This window comes from Puma concolor, chromosome B3 (genome assembly GCF_028749965.1).
Source record: "Puma concolor isolate L17-30 chromosome B3, mPumCon1.1.hap2, whole genome shotgun sequence".
Lineage (NCBI taxonomy): Eukaryota > Metazoa > Chordata > Mammalia > Carnivora > Felidae > Puma > Puma concolor.
In genome coordinates this window covers 36,307,079-36,331,089 of record NC_141672.1, presented here as the reverse complement: position 1 = coordinate 36,331,089, position 24,011 = coordinate 36,307,079, and the positions used below count along the sequence as shown (strand labels likewise).

Here is a 24,011-nt window from a genome sequence, read left to right as displayed (position 1 = left end):
CCACCCATGAGCTAACAGAGAGTAGGTGTTAGTCAGAGTCCATAGGCCTACTCATGAAGTCTGCACCTGGCCCTCCCTGTGGTTGAAGGGGAGTTCCTTTGACATGGATGAGTCAGGATTCACAGATAAGGAGACTCTGGTGAGCCTTATTCCCTCTGGTTCAGGTTAAGCTCCTTTCCCTACACCATGAGTCTTCACCTATGGCAGGCGTAGGTGGGAGGAAATGAGGAGAAGTAGGTACAGCCTCAGAATGCGCCCCCAGGATTCTGCTGAGGCTCCAAGCCCAATCCTTCCTTTGGGACAGGTCAGTCCCTGCCTTCCCTGTGTCTTCTTGGCTCTAGCATCGACACCCATCCTGCATATTTGGTCTCATTTTTCCTAAGTCACACAGTGCACAGGCTCTATAGAGGGCTCTGTGCCTACTCTGGTCACAGAGTGGCTGTATTCGCTTGCTGCCCTGAGCCGGTGTCCCAGGGATGAGTGTCAGGTGACCCCTGAACTATATAGCCTTTCCCTCAGCCTCCTCCATGTTTACCTGCTCCCTAATCTGGTCTTGTTTCTAGTTGCTCTGGTTCCAGCAACCAGCTCCCTTAGCTGCATGAGGAAACCTTACCTGTCCCCTGTTTTTCATTACCCCCTGGAGTCCTCTTCCAAAGAGAGGAATCACTCGTAACCACAATGCTGCCACTGCAGACCCCAAGTACTATTCAAGGTACCTGGCTACTCCTGATGCCACACCTCATCCCTCAAAGTCACTCTGAGTGAGCAGTCTGAGTGGCTAGGCTAGTTCAGATGATCTCGTTTCAGTGACCTTTTCCTGGCTCTTCCTTCTGCTCAGCTCATTCCCAGCCTGACTCATGCTGAGCAGCATGGATTTAGATAGCAATGACACTTCTGGCCAGGAAACGAATATATTTATTTGTATATTATATACACACATATATATAATATGAGATATAGATATAGATATAAACAAGTGAAACCTTTTCCTAATATAAAGATCGAAGGCTTTGCAATGGTTTTAAATTACCCTATTTTCCATAGCAAAGTTACACACACACACACACACACACACACACACACACACACACACACACACACCATATCCTAAATATAAGTTCAGAGGGTGTGAAACTGCATCTCATTTACTATATAATGAAACACTTTAATGATACTCTTAGAAATAATGCCTTTTCTCTGAACCACTTTTCTTTTTAGTATGTAATGTACGTTATCACCACAATTTTCATCTGTTTTTCAGAAATACTCTGCAAAATCCATTTTTCTTGTTGTGAAACTAAACCCAAAGAGCAGGGATTCCTGTCTACATTGTTACCAAGTATTGTGAGATTTCTTTAGAAATGCGTAACTCCACAGAACTGAGCATACAGATGATGTTGAAAAGGTGTCACATCAGTAAGGGTGCCTTCCGGGCTTTAAATGGGCAGGGGTTCCTACCCTCAGAAATCTTTGCTTTGCTGGTTATCTGAGACCAAAAAAGTTATAAAGGCAAAACCATTAACAAAGCAAACAACCAACAAATAATTTTTACATCCATCAGGACATGCCTTTCAGTTGAAGTGACCAAATACAACTCAAAATAACTCAAGCAAAGAAAACCTGGGGAGAGTGGACAGTGGGGGATCAGGTTCCAACACACCCAAGTTTAGGAACTCACCGGGAAGTTCTCTCCCTCAGCTCTACTTCTTTCAGTGTGATAGCTTCATTCTCTCTGACTAAAGAAAAATCTTAGTTGTAGAAAATTCTAACCATCATCCCAATACATTCCAAAAAGCCCAGAGAAGGACTCTGCGTGGTCCTGCTTCAGACACATGCCCACACATGTCCAATAACTTTGACCTGAGGGTGGAGCACTGATTGACCAGACTTGGGCCACATGCCCACACCCATGGCTTAATGGAGCAGAGCATCATGAATAATTGTCCCACCAGCATCACACAATATAGAAAAATGGGCATTTCCCTAAGGAAAGGGAGCACTGGAAGAAGGATGGAGGGGAAACTAGGCAGACAAAACCATAGATACCTACTTCAAAATTTAATGAGTTGGTTTTCCTCAACTTAGACTTAACCTCTTAACAGTTTCTCCTGGTCTCATAAAAGTGGAAAAGAGAATTTATCTATATTCATCTATATACACAGACAGAAGAATGAAGAGAGACCCAGAGAATGCTCAAAAATCTACCAGTTGGCATTACACAGAGAAATCTCTGCTTCTGGAGAATGAGCCAGGTCAGAGGTGATGGATTCAAGCAGGAAAACTCATGTCCTGCAGGACCATTCAGGGGCAAGTGGAAGAAGTTTTTGTCAACACTGTGAAACCACAGCAGAGTCAGGCAGAGTTCAGGGGGAAAGCTGTCATTACCACCCCACCGTGACCAATCCAGTGCAAACAACTACCTCATGCAGCCCAGCATGACCACATCTACCCACCTCCACTGAGCTCTGTAGCTCCCTTGGCCCATCTTCTTCCCATTCTCTGCTAACCAGGATTTAACTATCCTTTTGGATTATGCTTTCTTGCTTCTGTTCCACCAGGCTTGGATTTCATAATTTGGCTGACACTTGCAAAATAGTTTTAAAGAAACTTCCCACCCTACTAAAGTAATTATGTGCTTCTAGCTCCTTCTTAAACTCCCCAAATCCTTGTTCTGGAAAAACAGAACTTAATCACCCTTTCCAGTCTTATCCCTACTATTTTCTTCATAAATACTTCTTTCAAAGCACTACACTTTAAATTATGGTTCTTCAACTAGTTTTTTACATCTTAGTCTTTGGGCTTTTGCCTGTGTTATTCTTGTTTCTTGGTGGTTATTTCTCCATCAAAATTCCAGTCATTCTTCAAATTTACCTCAAAAACAACTTTCCTCATGGAGACTCCTACTGCTCCCTCAGTGGGAAAAGATTGCCATCACTGGTATTAGAATCTGGTGTTGGAATCAAGCTATTTTAAATAGCTTTCAAGTATGAGATTCTTCTACTTGTCTGATACTCTGTCACCACTTTTTGAAAGTGATTTCATTAAACTCTGGCCAGAAAAATCAAAACATGGTCTGGGTCTAAAGAAAGTATTACTTTTTGGATTTTTTTGTGAGAATTTAGGATTTAGAGGGGACTGTGAATGTGCCATGCAAAATATGAGCCTTCGTCTCATGAGCTTAGGGTAGCAAATTTATGTGAATCTATGAATCTCAGAACATATAAAATGTGTGAGGATCTGATACCACAAGGGTTCTTCATTTGAAATTTGGAGATTTTGCTATCAGACTTCATAAACTACAGTACCTACTGATAACTACCTTCATTAGAAGTTTAGCCAGAAAAAGACGTAAACTATGTTCCAAGGGAATCCAATATACAAATAAGGTCCTAGAAATTATAAGTCTTGTGATAGAGCGAGCACACTAGCAGCCAGAGCTTATGAAAATGTAAACAGCTTCTAAAATATGCTTCTCCTTTATAAAATTGCCCTAACTTAACATAGATTAATTTTCAAAATTGTCTCTACACCAGAGCTTCCTACTTGTTAGTATTCTGTTCTTTATCACAGCAAGCCATTCCAGAGATTTCCCTGTTGGGCACTTTAGATTTATAGATATCTTTTAAAAACATATTTCAAAAAAATCCAGTAATTTCCCCTTGCAATCAGATTTCTAAAAGTTGTTCTTGCCTAGTTTTCACCTTGTCACCCACTGCAGTCTGGCTGCTGGTCTCACACCTAAAAACCTCTCACCAAGTTTATAAACACCACCTGCTGAAAAACCTAATGAGAAACGTTGGGGTCCTCTGTTACTTCACTCTGCTGTGGTGCTGACATTGGGGGACATTTTCTTGCTTTCAAAATGTATCCCCTAGAGCTCTGTCTTTGCCTCTCTTTCCTCTACATTCTCCAGAGGAGCCTTGACTGCCAATGAATTCAACTCCCCACTGAACATCTTCACCTTAACACCCACCTCACTGATCCTCCCCCAACTTTCTCGTCTTAGGAATGGCACCACCTCATCTGCCCTGTTGTTGGGAGTCATTCAAGTTTCTTCTTCTCTCAGCCCTCACATCGGATCAGCTCTTACTAGTTCTGCCTCTGCAAATCCCTCAGTTGGTTGCCTCTCTCCTGGCCTTTGCTGGTGCCTCAGCACACTCATCATCGTTTCTTGCCAGTGCCTGGGAGCCTTCTGGTTGGTCTCTCTGCCTCTATTTCTTTCCTTCTCCTCTTATCCTCCCAATGCTGCCCAGTGATCTGAGAGCATTTTTGTGTCATCCCTGATCAGAATCACTCAATGACTTTAAATTCCCCACAGGACAGATCTCAAACCCCATCATGGCATATAAATGGGTCCCTGTTTCCCTGTCCTTTCTCCTCCCCAGCCTCTCCCCCACCATACTCTCTGACCATGACATTCCAAACCACAACTGTGTCGCAAATACACCACCTCCCCCATGCCTCTTTGCTCTCACCTATGTTGTCTTCTTTGTCTGGAATGCCCTCACTTGGCTGGTCTTCCTGGCAATCCACTGCTTCCTCTTCAAGTCTCGACCCACATGCTACCTTCTCTGAAACATTTTTGACTCCCTGGACAGTATTAGGTTCTCTTTCACCTCTGTTTTCACTGTATTCAATACATGATGACACTAATTTTCATTCAGTATACATTGAATAATCAATCAATCAATAAATAAACTTTACTGAGCACATATAATGTATGAGGCATCATTAAAGCACTTTTACAATTTAAATGATCACATAATAAAATATTTTAAAATTTAAAAGAATCCTATTTTATAGGAATAATATTTATTCCTATTTATAATGAGGAAACTGAGGTACACAGTGATTAAATAACTCGCCCAAGCTCACCTGAGTAGTGACCATGTCAAGATATGAAGCCGGTAGCCTGTGCTCAAGAATATTTGCATTCTCCGGCCTTCATTAGAGCAATCACATTCTTAGATGGCAACCATTCCTTGACATGTACGTGTTTCCTGTCAATGCCTTTATTATCTTTGTTTTCTCAGGAACTACACAAGTCCAGGCACACAGGACTTGATGCATGTTTGGTAAAGGAATGCATGAATGAATATGTGACTGACTGAATGAAAGAAGAAGTGAGACAAGTGTCCACAATACCTCTTATGGGCATTTCTAATTAGTGCCTCCCAAGTTTCTGATCTGTTCTTTCTTCAGCATGAGTGTATCCTGCAAAACCTGACAGTACATTCAGTGCAAACAGCCTTTAATGAATAGCAAGAGGCAAAAATCATTAATCAAGCCCTACCTGCACAAGAATCAGCTGTGGAGAGTTCTGCTGAAATATGTCACAGCCACTGCAGCTCAAGTGTACAAAACAGTGACCACACAGATCAGAGGCAGCAGCAGACACATCTTCCAGGGACAAGAATGGACCGAGCTGAAAGACTCACAGTGTGGGCATTTGGCCTGGGGTTTTGTTGCTTTCTCCTTTGCGTGTTGTTGTTGTTGTTGTTGTTTACCCTAGAGAAGAATGGAGAAAAGAGGACATCCAGGGAAGAGTTCATTTGTACAGTTCTCAGCTTTGCTGATTCTACTTCAGGTTCTTTCCAGAGGAGCTCCATGCCCTTTTCCCCTACCTGCCTCATTCCTGCCCTGCAGAAAGCCCTAGAGCACACTAGAAATGAGGTCACCGGGGCTTGATCCTTTCTCCAGGGTTTTGGTTGATGGTTATGGTTAATGGTTACCAAAACCACCCAGGGTTTTGAAGCTGACTACAGTCTTAAAAGTTGTCCAAGCACATGAAATTGTATGTCTAAACAGTTACACACCGAAACTCCAGAGCCCAGCTATGAACCTCAGTGCCACTGCTTACTAATTCTGTGTGCAAGCTTTTTAGACTCCTGATGCCCCAGTTCCCAAATCTGTAAAATATAGATGTCATAGTACACGTTTCATAGGTGGTTGAGGGATTAGAACAATATGATAGATATAAAATGCTTAGATAATTGCCTGACACATAATAAATGCTCAATAAATTCTCATTTTTATGATTATCATTAGTAACAAGTACTGAGTCCTTAGGGAGTCGTGTATCCAGTGTTGTGGGGAGATACAAAAAAAATGAAGAGACCACAGGAGTTCATTTTTGTCCCCACAAAAGGGGGAACAAGAACAAGAGTTTGTGAACAAAAAAGAAGACAAAACATAAAAGCAAGAACTTTCCCAAGGCTATAGAAGCAAACGACATTTCTGCCAACAGGAACATTATATTTTTTTCAGTAGCTTAGCACATACTTAGAATACAACTCTCTTCAAGGGAACTCAGAAAACTTGGGAGACATTTTTCACTCATCTTTGGCAAAGTTACTTTTGGGTCTATTGCAGTTCCTCAAGTTTGGCAATGTTGACATTTTTGGCAAGATAATTCTTTGTTGTGGGGGCTGTTCTGTGGATTGCAGAATGTTGGGGGTTTTTTTATTTTTATTTTTTAACGTTTATTTATTTTTGAGACAGAGAGAGACAGCGCATGAACGGGGGAGGGGCAGAGAGAGAGGGAGACACAGAATCAGAAGCAGGCTCCAGGCTCTGAGCCTCAGCCCAGAGCCCGACGCGGGGCTCGAACTCACGGACAGTGAGATCGTGACCCGAGCTGAAGTCAGACGTTTAACTGACTGAGCCACCCAGGCGCCCCGAATTGCAGAATGTTTAGAGGCATCCCTGACTTCTCTCCACTAGATGCCAAGAGCACTTCATCCTGCAGTGTGACAACTATAAATATCTCTGGGTAATTGCAAATGACACCCAGGTGACACTGCAGCTGGGGTTCGCACCCCAGTTGAGAACCACTGGTCTATTAGGATTTTAAGAAAAATACCCAGTGTGAGTTTGCTATAGCAATAGGGTCCCATTTCACTACCCTCGACAGGAGACATTGGTCTTACCATTTCATCTCGCCCAGGCTACCTTTCTTTGTTGATAGAATCAAGTTATTGTGGACAGCCTCTCAGGGTTGGGTAGGGATAGGGATTAACCAGATTTTGTTTGTGAGGCCACTTTAACCATAAACCATCATTCCATGTAAAAAAATATCATTTTAATCACCCAGAGGACTATTGTTCTGCTGTTATTGTGTCTCTGTGTGGACAAGTAAATTCAAATCAAAACACTGTCACATTACAGTCTAAGATTTCAAACACAGATTATTCTGAAGTTAATTTATAAATAGTTACCTAGGGCCTCCTCAATGGTAGGCACCATGCTGTGCCTTCTAGAGAACTATAGATGGATTAGGCACAGACTTTCCCTCAGGGTGCTTTGATCAGCAAGTATGTTCTCTGTTCTATCATCACCCATGCCCAGGATTGGACAAATCAGCCCTTCAATGTTCACAACACCAAAAAAGATAAAATTTGAGTTGCAAGGTCCTATCTAGTTCTACTGCCTTGTGCGGTTATCTGGCATTGGGATTTCATGGGGACTCTAACTTAGACCTTAAAAATCTCTCAGAGGACAGGAAATGAATATTTATTGAGCCTGTATCATGTTCCAGATTCTTCTCAGGTTCATTCAGGACTGTGAGGAAAGTATAATTGCCCTGTTTTTTACTGATGAGGACATTGTATATCATAAAGAAGAAAGTCATTTTCCCAGTGTCACAAGATAAGTGGTAAAACTGGAACTTGAACCAACCACATTGATCTTAATTCAAAGCTTTTGTTACCACACCATACAAATAGAGGTATATTTGGAAATGGCACTATAGATAGTAGGACAAGGTGCATGCATTTCTCAGACCATCTATCCCAGGGATGTGGATGTCAGAGGAAGACATTCTGCTCTCCCGTGCTAGTTAAATGGCTTTCACAGTGGCCTGCAATTCCTCTGTTGAAGAAATATCTTCTAGGCTGAGCCAGTAGAATCTGGATACAGAGTATGCAAAAGAAGCAATAACAATGGATGTTCCAATCTGTGGCTTCTTAGAGCCCAGTTCAGCCCAGTCTGCATACAGGGCATGAGGAATACAGCATCTCTCTAAAGCCAGCTCTCCAGAAATCAATCAGGTGAGAACAAACCAGTACAGCCAATGCAAAGGCATGGAGTGGAAGACATGTTGGCCACAAGGCCAGACCCATAGGAATCATGCTCATGTCACCCTTGACAAGTAACAATAGTGTTATGATTGTGCAACACTGTAATTTCTATTACAATACATGATATGCTTGGGTACCAAAGAAAGACAGATTGATAACTTCATTTAGAGCAAATAAACTGGATTCCACTGACAGATTCATGAATCATCCAGGAGATATAGGAGGGGTATCAAGGAACATTGAGTCTTCTCTCCTGGTGATTTTTACAAGCCTCATCAATTTCTGTCAAAAAAACACTCCCTTTGGGTTATTAATATAAAAGTTCTAGAATTCATGAAGTTAAATCTTACCTAAAATTCTGACACCTTTGCCAGCAAAACATTGCTGTCGCACCTTTGATTTAATTGACGTGAGTTAAGGAAAACTATGACTATACAAATGTGGGCTGGTTATCCATGACACTTAGAAAAAAAAAAAAACCATAAAGGCAAACATTGTCAGTGTCCATAAAACCAGTGTCCTAGAAAAAGTAAGACTTAAGTCTTATTTAAGTGGCCCAGATGCCCTTATCAAAAGATCTTAGCCTTATACCTTTATACACTTAAGCAAACATTTCTTATTCTTATCCCATGTGGATTGCTTGAGTTGGAACTGGCTGAGATAGGTTATGCCACCTTCTCCAATATATCCGTGTGTATTCCATGATTTACATAAAGGGTGAAAAGTTGCTGTGGTGAAGTCTCAAATTCTGGGGTTCAGTTATAAACAACACAGCTGGTGAACATAGACAATAATGAGGCTTGGTACAGTGGTAAAAAGGGGATACAAAGTGTCCAAGGTAACCTTCATATTGTTTTCCATATTGGTTGGGTCAATTTACATTCCACCAAAGATCTAGCATATGATCTAGATTCCATTTCTTGGTATATACCCATAGGAAATGAAAACAGGATTTTGAAGAGATATGCACACCCTCATATTTACTGCAGCATTATTCACAATAGTGAAGATATTAAAACAACCTAAATGCCCATCAATGCATGAAGGGATTACAAAGACGTGGTAAATAGATACAATGGAATATCGTTCAACCATGAAAAAGGAAGGTATCTTGCCGCTTGTGACAACATGGATAGACTTGAGCACATTGTGAAATAATGTCAGATAAGTCAGAAAGAGAAAGACAAGTACTATATGATACCAGTTTTGTGTGGAATCTAAAAAAGTCAAATTCAGGAAAAAACAGAGAGCAAAATGATAGTTACCAGGGGAGGGGGGTGGGGGAATAAAATTGATGTTGTCTAAGGGTACAAACTTGAAATGAATAGTAAATTAGCCATAGAGATCTAATGGACAGTATAACGAATACAGATAATGATATGGTATTACAATTATGTAATGTGATAAATATTGCTATAACAAGAATCATATTACCGCACCCAGGGCTGGCTCCCCTTCTCCCCAGGTGCATGAACAGGGAGCTGGCCCCAGTCTGAAAAAAGCCCTGCAGGAAAAAACCCCTCTGACCTCAGCCTCAGCAATTTCTTACTTGACACATCTCCAAAGGTAAGGGAATTAAAAGCAAAAATGAACTACTGGGACCTCATCAAGATAAAAAGCTTCTGCACTGCAAAGGAAACAATCAACAAAACTAAAAGGCAACTGATGGAATGGGAAAAGGTATTTGCAAATGACATATTGGACAAAGGGTTAGTATCCAAAATCTATAAAGAACTCACCAAACTCCACACACAAAAAACAAATAATCCAGTGAAGAAATGGGCAGAAGACTTGAGTAGACATTTCTCTAAAGAAGACATCCAGATGGCCAACAGGCACATGAAAAGATGCTCAATGTCATTTCCTTGTCAGGGAAATACAAATCAAAACCACACTGGGATATCAACTCACACCAGTCAGAGTGGCTAAAATGAACATCTCAGGAAACAACAGATGCTGGCGAAGATGTGGAGAAATGGGAACCCTCTTGCACTCTTGGTGGGAATGCAAACTGGTGCAGCCGCTCTGGAAAACAGTGTGGAGGTTCCTCAAAAAGTTAAAAATAGATCTACCCTATGACCCAACAATAGCACTGCTAGGAATTTACTCAAGGGATAGAGGACTGCTGATGCATAGGGGCACTTGTACCCCAATGTTTATAGCAGCACTTTCAACAATAGCCAAATTATGGAAAGAGCCTAAATGTCTATCAACTGATGAATGCATAAAGAAGTTGTGGTTTATATATACAATGGAATACTACGTGGCAATGAGAAAGAATAAACTATGGCCTTTTGTAGCAACGTGGATGGAACTGGAGAGTGTTATGCTAAGTGAAATAAGTCAGGCAGAGAAAGACAGATACCGTATGTTTTCACTCTTATGTGGATCTGGAGAAACTTAACAGAAGACCATGGGGGAGGGGAAGGGGAAAAAGAAACAAGTTACAGAGAGGGGAGGAGGCAAACCATAAGAGACTCTTAAAAACTGAGAATAAACTGAGGGTTGATGGGAGGTGGGAGGGAAGGGAGGGTGGGTGATGGACATTGAGGAGGGCACCTGTTGGGATGAGCACTGGGTGTTGTATGGAAACCAACTTGACAATAAATTTCATATTAAAAAAAAAGAATCATATTAAAATATAGAAATAAAGTAAACATTGTACACCTTAAATTTATACAATGATATATGTCAAATTACGAAAGAAAGAAAGAAAGAAAGAAAGAAAGAAAGAAAGAAAGAAAAGAAAGAAAGAAAGAAAGAAAGAAAGAAAGAAAGAAAGAAAGAAAAGAAAGAAAGAAAGAAAGAAAGAAAGAGAATGAAGGAAAGAATGAAAGAAAGAATGAAAGCAAGCAAGCCTTTTTCAAAAAAACACTGCCCAGGTACAATGTAGTATGTGTGTGTGTGTGTGTGTGTGTGTGTGTGTGTGTGTGTGTGTGTGTCTCCTCTCTATACTCTGCTGACACAACACTGAAGTTAGCAGTTAGTGAGTTTCTGGTGCCCACATAGGTGGGTGTCTGGAAACATTGGTCTTTCTTTGCCCCTTGCCACTTCTTTGTCATTTGGTGGGGAGCAGGGAACTAGTAAAATCTGGCTTAATGGAGGCAATAATGGGAGTGTTGAGAACAAACTCACCATAACTGAGGGAGAATTATGCACTAATGAGCTAAACTCAATGCTGGGGCCTGATGTCAGAAGGGGTAGTGGTTCTTGGTGATGTACAACAATTACCATGAGAATCTGTCCTGAATCACGTGCCTGCCTTGTGATAGAGAGGTTGTATAAGTGAACTTACTCTGAGGAATCTGCATAACTGAGAAAAAATATTTCTTCAGAGAAAGGATAAAAGATCCTTGGCCTTGAATCCTGTAGAACTATCGGAGTTTGAATGTGTAGTATTTATATTCATCCAGTCCTGGTAGCTATTAATAAATGGGAGCCAGATACGTACAAATGTAAGAAGCAACTCTGGGTTTCTAAACCTATTTGAGGAAAATAAATTTGGAAAATATTGAGATTCCAGCAGCAAGAAGAGGGACTCAGAGCCATGAAGATTTGGATCTTACTGTACTACATCTGTATTCTCAAGATGACAAAGCCAGAGATACCTGGGATATGCATGCTTACCACTCTTGCCCACCACAACAAATATTTTCTCTCTGTAAGGTATTGATTTCCCATGTCTTTGTTGATTTCTTTTTCCTATCTAAAGTCAATCCTTCTACATGTGACTACTAGAGACTAGATCCCAAACTCTTCATTTACCCAAAGATTTTGCTACAGCAATCCTCTTCCTTCTCTTACATCATCAGTTTTTCTTCTCCCATTGTGTCATCACCATGAGCGTACAAGCATGCTATTATTTCTGTTACCTTTAAAACAAACAAACAAACAAACAAACAAACAAACAAACAAACATTCTTTTAATCTTACTTTCCCCACTAGCTCCAGCCCCATTTCTTTGCTCTCCTTTACATCAAACTCCTCAAAAGTGTTATGTATACTAGTTAAGCACTCTCCTCCCATTCTCTCTTGAATAATCAGGTTCTTGCTCCCCAAATTGCTCTTATCAAGGTTACAGGTTACTTACACATTCCTAAGTCTAATGACTTTTAGCTCTTATCTCACTTATCTACCAGCAGGACTTGGCACGATTTGTCATGCCTTCCTTCTGGACTCACTGTTCACTGGCTTCCTGGAAAAAACACTGTCTCTTTCTTACTCCTCCTACCTCAGTGGCTTCACTTACAACTTCCTTTGCTCTTTTTTCTTTCCCCCCAACCTTTTAATGTTGGTATCAGTCTTTTCTCTATGACTCTCATTCCCTTGATGATCTGATCCAATCATTGTTTTAGACCCCAAGCTTATGTCTTCAAACAGACCTTTCTTCTTTAGTCTAGGCTCATATATCCAACTGTCAGCTGGAAACCACTAAATTTTCGCTTGACATATCCAAAGCTTAACCCCCAAACTTTACCCCCGAACCTATTTCATGTGCATCCTTTCCTATCTCAGTTGATGGCAACTCTATTTTTCCAGTTACCCAACACAAAAACTTTGAGTTCATTATTGGATCCAGTGTTTTCCTCACACTCTTCATATAAAATATGTCTGAAATTCCTATATTGCAACATATATGTAGAATTTGACCACTCCTTACTACCTCCTTTTCTACCACACTGGTCTGGACCACCATTCTCTTTCTTCTGGATGACCATAACAATCCCTTAGCAGCTCTCCCTGTTTCTATTTGTGGCCTCTCTCAGTCTGTTTTCAACCTAATAGAGTAATCCTTTTTAAAAGTGAGAAAGTTGTTTAACATTTGAAAATCCATCAATGTAATTTATCAGTTTAACAGAATGAGAAAAACCACAGGATATTTTCAATAGATGGCAAAAAAAGCATTTGATAAAATTCAAAACCAGTTTTTGATTTAAAAAAAATGTCTCAGTAACCTAGGAATAGAAAGGAGCTTCCTTAAAATATCTATAAAACCAAGAGTATCTTCAAAAACAAACAAAAAACCCTGCAACTAACACCATACTCAATGGTGTTATACTGAAATTTTTTCTCCCCTGAAGTCAGAAACAAGATAAGGATGTCCACTATCATCATTTCTTTCCAGCACAGTACTGGAGGTCCTAGCCAGTGCACTGAGGCAAGAATAAGACATATAAGGTTTATTGATTAGAAAGGAATAAGTAAAACTCTTTAATTCAAGGATGACATAATAGTATGTTAAAATTACAGAAGAATCTATAAACTATTAGAGTTAATAAGCGAATTGGCAAGATTTTATTCCTTTTTATGACTGAATAACATATACATATACATACTCTTAACTATAGAGAACAAACTGATGGCTACCAGAGGGGGATGTAGGTGAGGGGTTGGGTGACAATGGTCAAGGGGATTATGAGTACACATGATGAGCACTGAGTAATATATGGAATTATTGAATCACTATATTGTACATCTACAACTGATATAACACTGCTTATTAACTACACTGGAATTAAAATAAAATAATTTAAAAATAGTCAAAGTCATAGAAAAAAAGAATTAATAAGTGAATTGAACAAGGTTGCTAGTTACAAAGTGAATATACAAACAATTAATTATATTTCTGTATACTTGCAAAAAACAATTGGACAAGTAAGTGAAAAAATACCATTTATAACAGTATCAAAATGATCGAATACCTAATAAAAATGTAACAAACGATATTCAAGATCTCTGCACTAAAAACCACTGAATATTGCTGAAAGAAATCAAAGATCTAAATCAAGAGATAAATATTACATGTATATTAATGGAAGACTCAGTATTGTTACGATGCCAGTTTTTGCCAAATTGATCTATAGGTTGAATTCATTCCCAATCAAAATCATAGCAAGATTGTTTTCTGGAAACTGAAAAAGTCATTGTAAAATTTATGAAAATACAAAGAACCTAAAAAGAAAAGATAATGTTGAAGAATAATAACCAAGTTGGAAAATTGCACAATATTAGATTTTAAGACTTATGAAGGTACAGCAATTAGGGCAGTGTGGAATGAGTGTAAATGTAGGCAAATAGATCAACAGAAAAAGATCAGAAAAGATCCACATCTATGTGGTGATCACTTGATTTACCGAAGAGAAAAAAAAGCCAGTGCAATTCAATGGAAAAATAATTGTCTTTCCAAAAACGGATGCTGCAGCCCCCAGATACCTGGTGAAAAAAAATTAACTCTAACATCTACCTCACACCATACACATAAAATAATTCAAAGTAGATCACATACCTAAAAGTGAAATCCAGACCATAGTGTAAAAGGAAAAACACGATGAATTAGATTTTAGTAAAATTAAGAATGTTTGCTGATCAAATCTCATTTACTAAGAAAGTTTACAGGCAAGGGGCGCCTGAGTGCCTCAGTAGGTTCAGTGTCCGACTTCCGCTCAGGTCATGATCTCATGGTTTGTGGGTTCCAGCCCTGAGTCGGGCTCTGCGCTGACAGCTTCAAGCCTGGAGACTGCTTCTGATTCTGTATCTTCCTCTCTCACTGCCCCTCCCCTGCTCATGCTCTGTCTCTCTCTGTCTCTCAGAAATAAATAAATATTAAATTTTTTTTTTTAAAAAAAGAAAGTTTACAGGCAAGCTACAGACTGGAAGGAGATATTGACAATACAAATACCTGACTAAGGTCTTGTATTCAAACTCTATAAAAGAATTCTAAAAAACAATAAGAAACAAACTGTTTTTTTTTTAATGAATAAAATGCTCAGGGGGTGCCTGGGTGGCTCGGTTGATCAAGCGTCTGACTTCGGCCTGAGTCATGATCTCACGGTTCATGGTTTGAGCCTTGTGTCGGGTTCACTGCTGTCAATGCAGAGCCCACTTCAGATTCTCCGCCCCTCCCACCCAAACTCTTTTGCTCAGAAATAAATAAACATTAAAGAATAAATAAATAATTAAATAAATGAATAAGTAAGTATGTAATAAATAAATAAATAAAATGCTCTAACAGGCACTTTATAAAAGGTGAATTCAAATGGACAGTAAGTATAGGAAAAAGATACTCAATAATAGTACTCATTAGGAAATTGGACACTCCCATGCCCACCAGAATGGTTAAAATTTTAAAACTGACAGTGAAAGTTTTGGTGAGTATGTGGAGCGATTGGAACTCTTACACATTACAGGGGAGAGTGAAATCATTTCAACCGCATCGGAGATATCTGCTAAAGTTAAATACTTGCCTACCCCATGCAATTGTACTCCCGGATGCAATAACTCTTAGATATGTATCTAAGAGATATAAGTGTATGTGTCTACATACAGAAGAATGTTGACAGTAACCAAAAATTAAAAACAAAGCAAATGTGAACAGGAGAATTGATAAATTGTGTTATATCCATATAATGAAATACATCAATTAAAAATAACAAACTTCTACCACTCCCAACCCATCAATGAATCTCACAAACAAAATGGTAAACTAAAATAGCCAGACACAGAGACTACATACTGTAAGATTCTATTATAGGAAATTCAAGAACAGGCAAAATAAATCTGTGCTAATAGAGGTCAGAATAGTGGCTACCTTAAATGGTGGCGGGGGGCGGTGGTTATGGATTTGGAAGTTGACAAAAGAACCTGGGTACTAGAAATATTTTATATCTTGATCTGGATGGTTGTTACAAAACTATATATACATGAAAATATTCATGTAGCTGCACTTTAGTATAAATTATGCCTCAAAAATACATTATGTAACTGAAATATTTACTGGTTAAATGATATTATATCTGGATTTAGAAAGGAAGGGAAGTGAATAGAGGTATTTATTATTTTTTAATGTAATTTATTGTCAAGCTAGCTAACATACAGTGTATACAGTGTGCTTTTGGATTCATCACTTACATACAACACTCAGTGCTCCTCCCAACAAGTATCCTCCTCAATGCCCATCACCCATTTTCCCCTCTCCCCTGCCCCCCTCATCAACCCTCAGTTTGTTCTCTGTATTTAAGAACGCTTTATGGTTTGCCTCCTTGGTCAAAACTATTTGTCCCCTTCCCTTCCCCCATGGTCTTCGTTAAGTTTCTCAAGTTCCACATATGAGTGAGAACATATGATATCCATCTTTCTCTGATTGACTTATTTCACTTAGCATAACACTCTCTAGTTCCATTCACATTGCTACAAAAGGCCATATTCCATTCTTTCTCATTGCCACGTAGTATTCCATTGTATATATAAACCACAACTTCTTTATCCATTCGTCAGTTGATGGACATTTAGGCTCTTTCCATAATTTGGTTATTGTTGAAAGTGCTGCTATAAACATTGGGGTACAAGTGCCCTTATGCATCAGTAGTCCTGTATCACTTGGGTAAATTCCTAGCAGTGCTATTGCTGGGTCATAGGGTAGAGCTATTTTTAACTTTTTGAGGAACCTCCACACTGTTTTCCAGAGCGGCTATACCAGTTTGCATTCCCACCAACAGGGTAAGAGGGTTCCCATTTCTCCACATCCTCTCCAGAATCTAGTCTCTTGAGTTGTTCATTTTAGCCACTCTGACTGGTGTGAGTTGATATCTGAGTGTGGTTTTGATTTGTATTTCCCTGATGAGGAGTGACATTGAACATCTTTTCATGTGTCTGTTGGTCATCCGCATGTCTTCTTTAGAGAAGTGTCTATTCATGCCCATTTCTTTAAAAAAATTTTTTTTTAAATGTTTTATTTATTTTTGAGACAGAGAGAGACAAAGCATGAACAGGGGAGGGGCAGAGAGAGAGGGAGACACAGAATCTGAAGCAGGCTAGCTACAGGCTCTGAGCTGTCAGCACAGAGCCCAACGCAGGGCTCGAACCCACAAACTGTGAGATCATGACCTGAGCCGAAGTTGGACACTTAACCAACTGAGCCACCCAGGTGCCCCTCTTCTGCCCATTTCTTCACTGGATTATTTGTTTTTTGGGTGTTGAGTTTGGTAAGTTATTTACAGATTTTGGATACTAACCCTTTACCTGAATGTCATTTGCAAATATCTTCTCCCAGTGAATGGGGGTATTTAAAAGATTGACAAGTTGGTAATTTTATAATTGAGTGATGGCCACAGAGGGTTTATTATACTATTCTGCCTGCTTTTGTTTAAAATTTCCATAATAAAAAGTTTAAAACAAACAAAAGGTCAATGAAAAAATAAGTCAGATCATATCATCTCTCCCCTTATAATCTTGCCTTGATTTCTATCTTATGCAGAGTAAAATGCCAATGTCTTCATAAATGGCTACAAGGCCCACCCATATGCTTGTTGTCCTTATAGCCTCTGCTACTACTGTGGCCTCATTCACTCATCCCATTAACACTGGCGTCTCTCAGGGCCTTTGCTTAGACTGTGCTCTCTGCCTAGAATGCTCTTTCTCCACACATCTGAAACTCCTTCAATCTTTGGTCAAATGTCATCTCAGTTAGGCCATACTAACCATCATATTTAAAATTGTAACCCACTTCCTTGGTATTCTGTACCTTCTTTACTCTGACATATGTTCCCCCTTTCCCTTTAAAGAACTAATACCTTTCTAACACACTGCATAGTTTACTTATTTATTTTATTATTCCATACCTACCTTCCTCTCTATCCTAAAATACTCTCTATCCTAAAATACTAGCTCCTCAAAAACATGTATCTTTGCCTGTTTTACTCACCAAAGTATCCCAAGCATTTAAAATAGTAACAAAGTCCCCAAAGAGTACCTGGTACATAATATGTGCTCAATAAATGCTTGTTTAATGAATCAATGAATGAAAAACAGTGCAATAAAAGAAGCCTGATTCTGTCTTGACTTCCCATGCATCCTAATTACAGAAAAAGAAGGTGCTACCCATGCCACCATAACTGCTTCTGGACCATGTAAGAGTTGTGTTTTTGTTAAAATGACAGATGTCAATCTTTGGTGGTATAATAAATGATAAGCAATGTACCTGTTACTCTCATTGTCCTGTTTATTTTAATGTGGAAGATCTTCAGAGCCCTCGAGGGGGAAGATCTAGGGGCCTGTCTTAGTTAGTTTGGGCTGCTATCACAAAGTAGCACTGACTGAGTGGCTTATAAACAATTTATTTCTCACAGTTCTAGAGGCTGGAGGTCCAAGATCAGGGTGCCAGCATGGTCAGCTAAGTCTCTCTTCTGGGTCATCCTCACATCATGAAAGGAGCAAGGGATCTCTCTGGAGTCTCTCTTAGAAGGGCACTAATTCCACTCATGAGGCTCCATCCTGATAACCTAATCACCTCCCAAAGCCACATCTCCTAATACCATCATCTTGGGGGGGGGGGGGTAGGATTTCAACATATAAATTTGGGGGGACATATTCTGACCATAGCTGAACCTGGTTGACTTGGCTTCCTCAGCTCCAGTCAGTTTGACTGGACACAGTCACAGGACACAGGAGAAGCCATACCACTGGCAGACCAGGACAAATCTGACCAGTCACCTTTCATCTTTCAAGAATTGGGACCATGAAACAAGAAACCAGTCAGTGCAGTAGATACTTGACCTGAATAGATTGGGTCCTGCACAGGCAGAGAGTATGGCATTTGAGGAACCAGAGAACAGACTCTGTCCTGACTCTAGTCCCACTTAGAGTCCTTGTTCCCACATGGTCCAACAGGACTCTCTCCTGGCCTTGGATGCTTCACTAAATTCTTAAAATAAACCCTCTTTACTCAAGTTTCAGTGATTCTGTGTTCATTGAAAAGGCATCCTCAGACCAAGGTACCCAAGCTCTGATATGCCTGATCCTTGGGGGCATTCAAATGAAGGCAGATCCAGCCAGCCTCCCCTTCCATCAGTGCATCCCAGAACACTGGTCCAACATGACTAGTACAGACTCCTGGGCTGAATTCTCAGAAATATGGATTCACATGTAAATGGTAGGATATAAGGACTGATAACATGTGTTGTTAAGACCTCCCTAAAATATTTTAATTTGCAAAACAGTTGAGAAATCACTATAGGCTGCCAATTCCACATACAGACCCTTAACTCATTTCTACAGTGTGCATGTAGTTCTTTTTATAATTTTGGACAAAGTTTGCACTGCAAATACAATAAGGCAGATCTTAGTACATACACCTGTATCATCTCCTACCCTCATTTAAGATATATTAAAGGTACAAAACCCAATCCTGATAACCCTTAGGTTTCCCTGAGAAGTGAGCTCCCTTTTCTGGCAGCATTACCATATACAAGTTCACATAAATGAAAAAGAGTGAAGCTCCTCCCCCAGTAAGCAGCCACCCCGGTTCTTGTTTCCCAGAGGTCGCTGAGTCCTACATCAGGGTCACACTGACAGAGGGGTAGATGGGGTGGGACACAAGTAAATTTTATGACCTGTAATAACAGTCCCAGTGATGCAGCAGAGATAAAAGCGCTAATCAAATTTCATGCTTCAAGGGGTGAGCTGATTACTGCTGGGCAAAGAGGGGATTTATTCCCAGTGGTTCTGACAGGCACAGGGGGCCAGGTGCACTCTGAGATGCTTCAGACACTACTGACCACTTCCGAAAAGGAGGACCCATGAGTCAGGCAGTCTAATGCCGACTGGCTGGGTTTCTGTGGTTTCACAGATCTATCACAGAGGGATGCCATAAGAGAATCTTCACAAGCAAAAAAATTTACAGAGAAAAAGGGACAGAAAGAACTGCAGTGTGAAATGCATCTGGAGAAAACCTAAAGAACTTGTACACCAGGTTATGGTCCAACCTAGGAAGAAAGGAGAATCCCGATGACCTCTGTCTTTTCTGTTTGGTGTCTTAACTTCTGTAAGAATCAGTTTCACCCTCTGTGCCATCCAGATAATGATAGTACCACCTCTTGAGGTGGTTGTGAGAATGAAGGTGGGAAAGATTGGATTATGGGATAGGATTACAAGTAGTACCCCAAAACAATTAAGCTGACAACCTGGGAGACACCAGAGCACAGGCCCATGGCTGCAAGACAGCATTTCTTCTGCCTAAGAGCTCTGTGTAGTTAAGATTTTTGGCTCTGGATCAGAGGCATACAGACAGACTAAAAGTCTAATATTTTTGGTAAAGCCAAAGAAACCATAAACCCAGTAATTATTCAACTCCTAGGGCAATTCTCAGGCGTCAGAACTTGCACCAACAGAATGGAGGCTATCAACACTGTTTAACATCCAAAACCTTTGTGCTTATCTAGAATACGGTCACAGACAACAACCAACTAGGAAGATCCTTTCAGGAGCGAACCTTGGCATTGAGTGGTGACCCAAGCACTGGGATAACAGTCTTAATTCTTTCCTGTTCTCAGGACTTTTGCAGCCCTTAAGGAACCTCTCAATTGGAACTGAGATGAGGCTAAGCTACATTTCCAAATGCACCCTGCAAGTCCACTCCAGGATGCTGGATATCAAACCAGTCCCCTCGCAGATAGGCTGGTCTCTCTTTCCTCTTCCAAATTCCTTCCACTTGTTCTTCAGATCTTAGATAAAATCAGTCCACCTCTACCCAGAGTATCCTTTAACCATTCATGCCACAGAACTTTCCTTCTTTCAGGATTCCTTATAACTCTTTTTACTAAGCATCAGTTTTATGCATAGCGATAATCTCTATCCTAACTAAAACAAACAAATATAAAGGTAATATATTTCAAAAGAAAGAACTCTGGCTTTGGGGACAGGCCTTGGTTTCATCTTTGTTAACTGAGTGAGTTGTAGAAAGTTCCTTACCTTCTCTGACTCAGGGTTCTCATCAGTTAAATGCAGATAATCATACTTTGTAGGGTAATTTCAAAGAGTATAGTATACTTTGTAGGGTAATTTCAAAAGACATATGTAAATCACCCGGCATACAGTAGGCATTTAGTACTTGTATCACTTACTTCTATTAATTAATTATTATTATCATTTACTTTTTCATGTGTTCCAGTTTCATATATCTAATTAAAATTTAAGCTATCATTTTCTTCCCTTTGGTGTTTGCAAAGTACTAGCCTACAGAGATAGAAGCTAAGTTTGTGTCCATAGCAAATGCAGTGTCCTTTTTGTAATAGTTTTGGAAGCAGATGATCCGTGGAGCAACTGGAGATTTCAATTGAGGATCCAGACCCAAACATCCAGATATTGAGAATCCAGGGATAGAGTTTACGTGGCAAGAAGAAAAATGTAGTAAAAATAGAAATATGGGATAGAAGTCCTGTTATTTCCCAATGGAAGTGATATGAGAGTGGGTGAAAGATCCCAAAAAGGAATCTGGATAATAGGTTCAAGAATCAGAGACCCAGGGCGCCTGGGTGGCTCAGTCAGTTAAGTGTCGGACTTCGGCTCAGGTCATGACTCATGCCTTGTGAGTTCGTCAGGCTCTGTGCTAACAGTTCAGAGCCTGGAGCCTGCTTCGGATTCTGTGTCTCCCTTTCTCTCTGCCCCTCCCCTGCTCACACTCTGTGTGTGTGTCTCTCTCTCAAAAATAAATAAACATTAAAAAAATTAAAAAAAAAAAAAGAATCAGAGACCCATAAGAAGGCCTTTATAACAGAATCAGGTCTTCTAACTCAGGCTCCAAGTTTTATGTGTTATCTGTAGAGTCAGGCATCAATTCTGGTCTGATTCCAGGCTATGCAGGAACCAGGAGCCACCTGACTGAGATGTGTTCCCAAAGCTCCCTTCAGGCAGATAATAACACACCTCTCTCTTTAAAACTAAACAAGAAAAAATGTTTTCCAAAGAATATACTCTGATTTATTTTTTATATTCTCCAAGAGCAATCATGTTCTCTTTATATATTCCTAAAAAAAGGCAGAGAAAATCTTCTAGAACATAAACATAAAGAAAGGGACTGCCTCTAGTGGGTGGTGGCTAGAAATCAGGCAACTTGATCATTCCACATTTGCATCCCAGAAAAAAAAAATACAACCACCTTCCATTCACCATCAACTTCCACGTGATCCTTGCATCATTCCCTTCTTGCTCTCTCAGTGGCTTAATGATCTTTCTTGAAAGACTTCTGTGTGTTCCAGGGGAAAACATGCCTTTCCAGGTCAAGTCTAGCTCTCCCATGTCTGGGGTGGTCTCCCTGATTCACCACTGGAGCTCCTCACATTTCCCCACCTTGACTTCCTCCTTTGCCATCAGGCACTGCACCACCATCCGCCTTGGAAAAGCTTCATAACTCAGGATGACAATATAAAAACCATTAAGCCTACATACATCAGCAAAACTGCCTCACTGCTGTCTCTGCTGCAGGTTATAAAGATATGTCACAACACACACAGGCCCCTCGAGCACTGGACTTGATGTGTTGTGCTCAGAAGGCCACTTCTAAGACCAAAGCCATTTTTCACTCAAGGACTCTGTCAAAGGGGGGCTCCAAATGCTGCACAAATGCTGATAGTGATAGCTCTGGGGTATTACCCAGGCATGGCCCATTACTCAGATATCAAAACTGGTGATCAGATCAAAATATATACTCATTCATACACATTACACTGAAACATGAATATCAATTCCTCTTACTCCTGACTGGGGAAAACTCACCACCTACTGTTTAAGAATCCACTCACTAGGTGAATGGAAGAAATAATCAGGGTGGTAAAAATCCAAGACCTCTAAATCAAGTCTAATAATCCCCCAATTTCTATAGCTAGGAAAAATTTCTGCACCCTCGTAGAGAAGAGATTTTTCCTTAGTGCCCATAAAATATGAGCTCTACTGAGACTACCAAATTTCAATGGCCCTTGGCCTAGAAGCTGCCTTCTGAGACTCCTCAGCTTCCCCTTCTCAGTCCCACATCCCAACTTTGACCTCTAGGCAGATTAGCAAAAGCTGATGGGTGACAGTGTCAAAAACCCAGCGATGATTTAAAAGCAAGTGACAAAGTCAAAAACACACATATCAACCTTCACAAATGTGTATGACATTTGCCCAGAAATCTGTTTTCTGTGGCACTATGACTGAAGGCTATAAGATGGTACAATCTTGTCTCTTGTCCCTCTCTAGAGGCTTCATAACATCTTGATTGTGAAATGTTATATAGTTGTACAAACTAAACTTCAAGACCTTAATTTAATGTACACTGGAGTTTGTTTAGAATTAGGGCTCTCCTTCATTTTCATATCAGATCCTTACCAGTTTACTTATTTTTTATAGCATCCCCACCATTTTGTTTTTATTTTATTTTTATTTTTTATCTAATTATATAATTCATATAATTTTGTATAATTTATATAATTGGCTAACACACAGTGAGTAAAGTGTGCTCTTGGTTTTGGGGGTAGATGCCCATGATTCATCACTTACATACAACACCCAGTGCTCATCCTAACAAGTGCCCTCCTCAATGCCCATCACCCATTTCCCCCTCTCCTCCATCCCTCCATCCACCCTCAGTTTGTTCTCTTTATTTAAGAGTCTCTTATGGTTTGCCTCCCTCTCTCTCTGTTTGTAACTACTTTTCCCCCTTCCTTTCCCCCATTGTCTTCTGTTAAGTTTCTCAAGTTCCACATGTGAGTGAAAACAAGATATCTGTCTTTCTCTGATTGACTTATTTCACTTAGCATAGTACCTTCCAGCTCCATCCACGTTGCTGCAAATGGCATGATTTCATTCATTCTCATTGCCAAGTAGTATTCCATTGTATATATAAACCACATCTTCTTTATCCATTCATCAGTTGACGGACATTTAGGCTCTTGCAGCCGCTCTGGAAAACAGTGGGGAGGTTCCTCAAAAAATTAAAAATAGAACTACCCTACAACCCGGCAATAGCCCTACTAGGAATTTACCCAAAGGATACAGGAGTGCTGATTCATAGGGGCACATGTACCCCACTGTTTATAGCAGTGCTTTCAACAATAGCCAAATTATAGATCCCTACCAGTTTAAACTTCTCACAGCACCATCCATCCAGATCAACACTGTCTG

General features: G+C 40.1%; 1 long non-coding RNA gene across 1 annotated transcript; it reads right to left on the bottom strand.

The window, feature by feature from the left end:
- Positions 1-4,375: 4,375 nt before the first annotated feature.
- Positions 4,376-23,785, bottom strand: LOC147579889 (uncharacterized). The gene is made up of 3 exons (XR_015251837.1): positions 23,653-23,785; positions 4,876-5,508; positions 4,376-4,627 (listed from the first exon to the last, which is right to left on the bottom strand). It is a non-coding gene; the product is annotated as an uncharacterized LOC147579889 (long non-coding RNA).
- Positions 23,786-24,011: the final 226 nt, after the last annotated feature.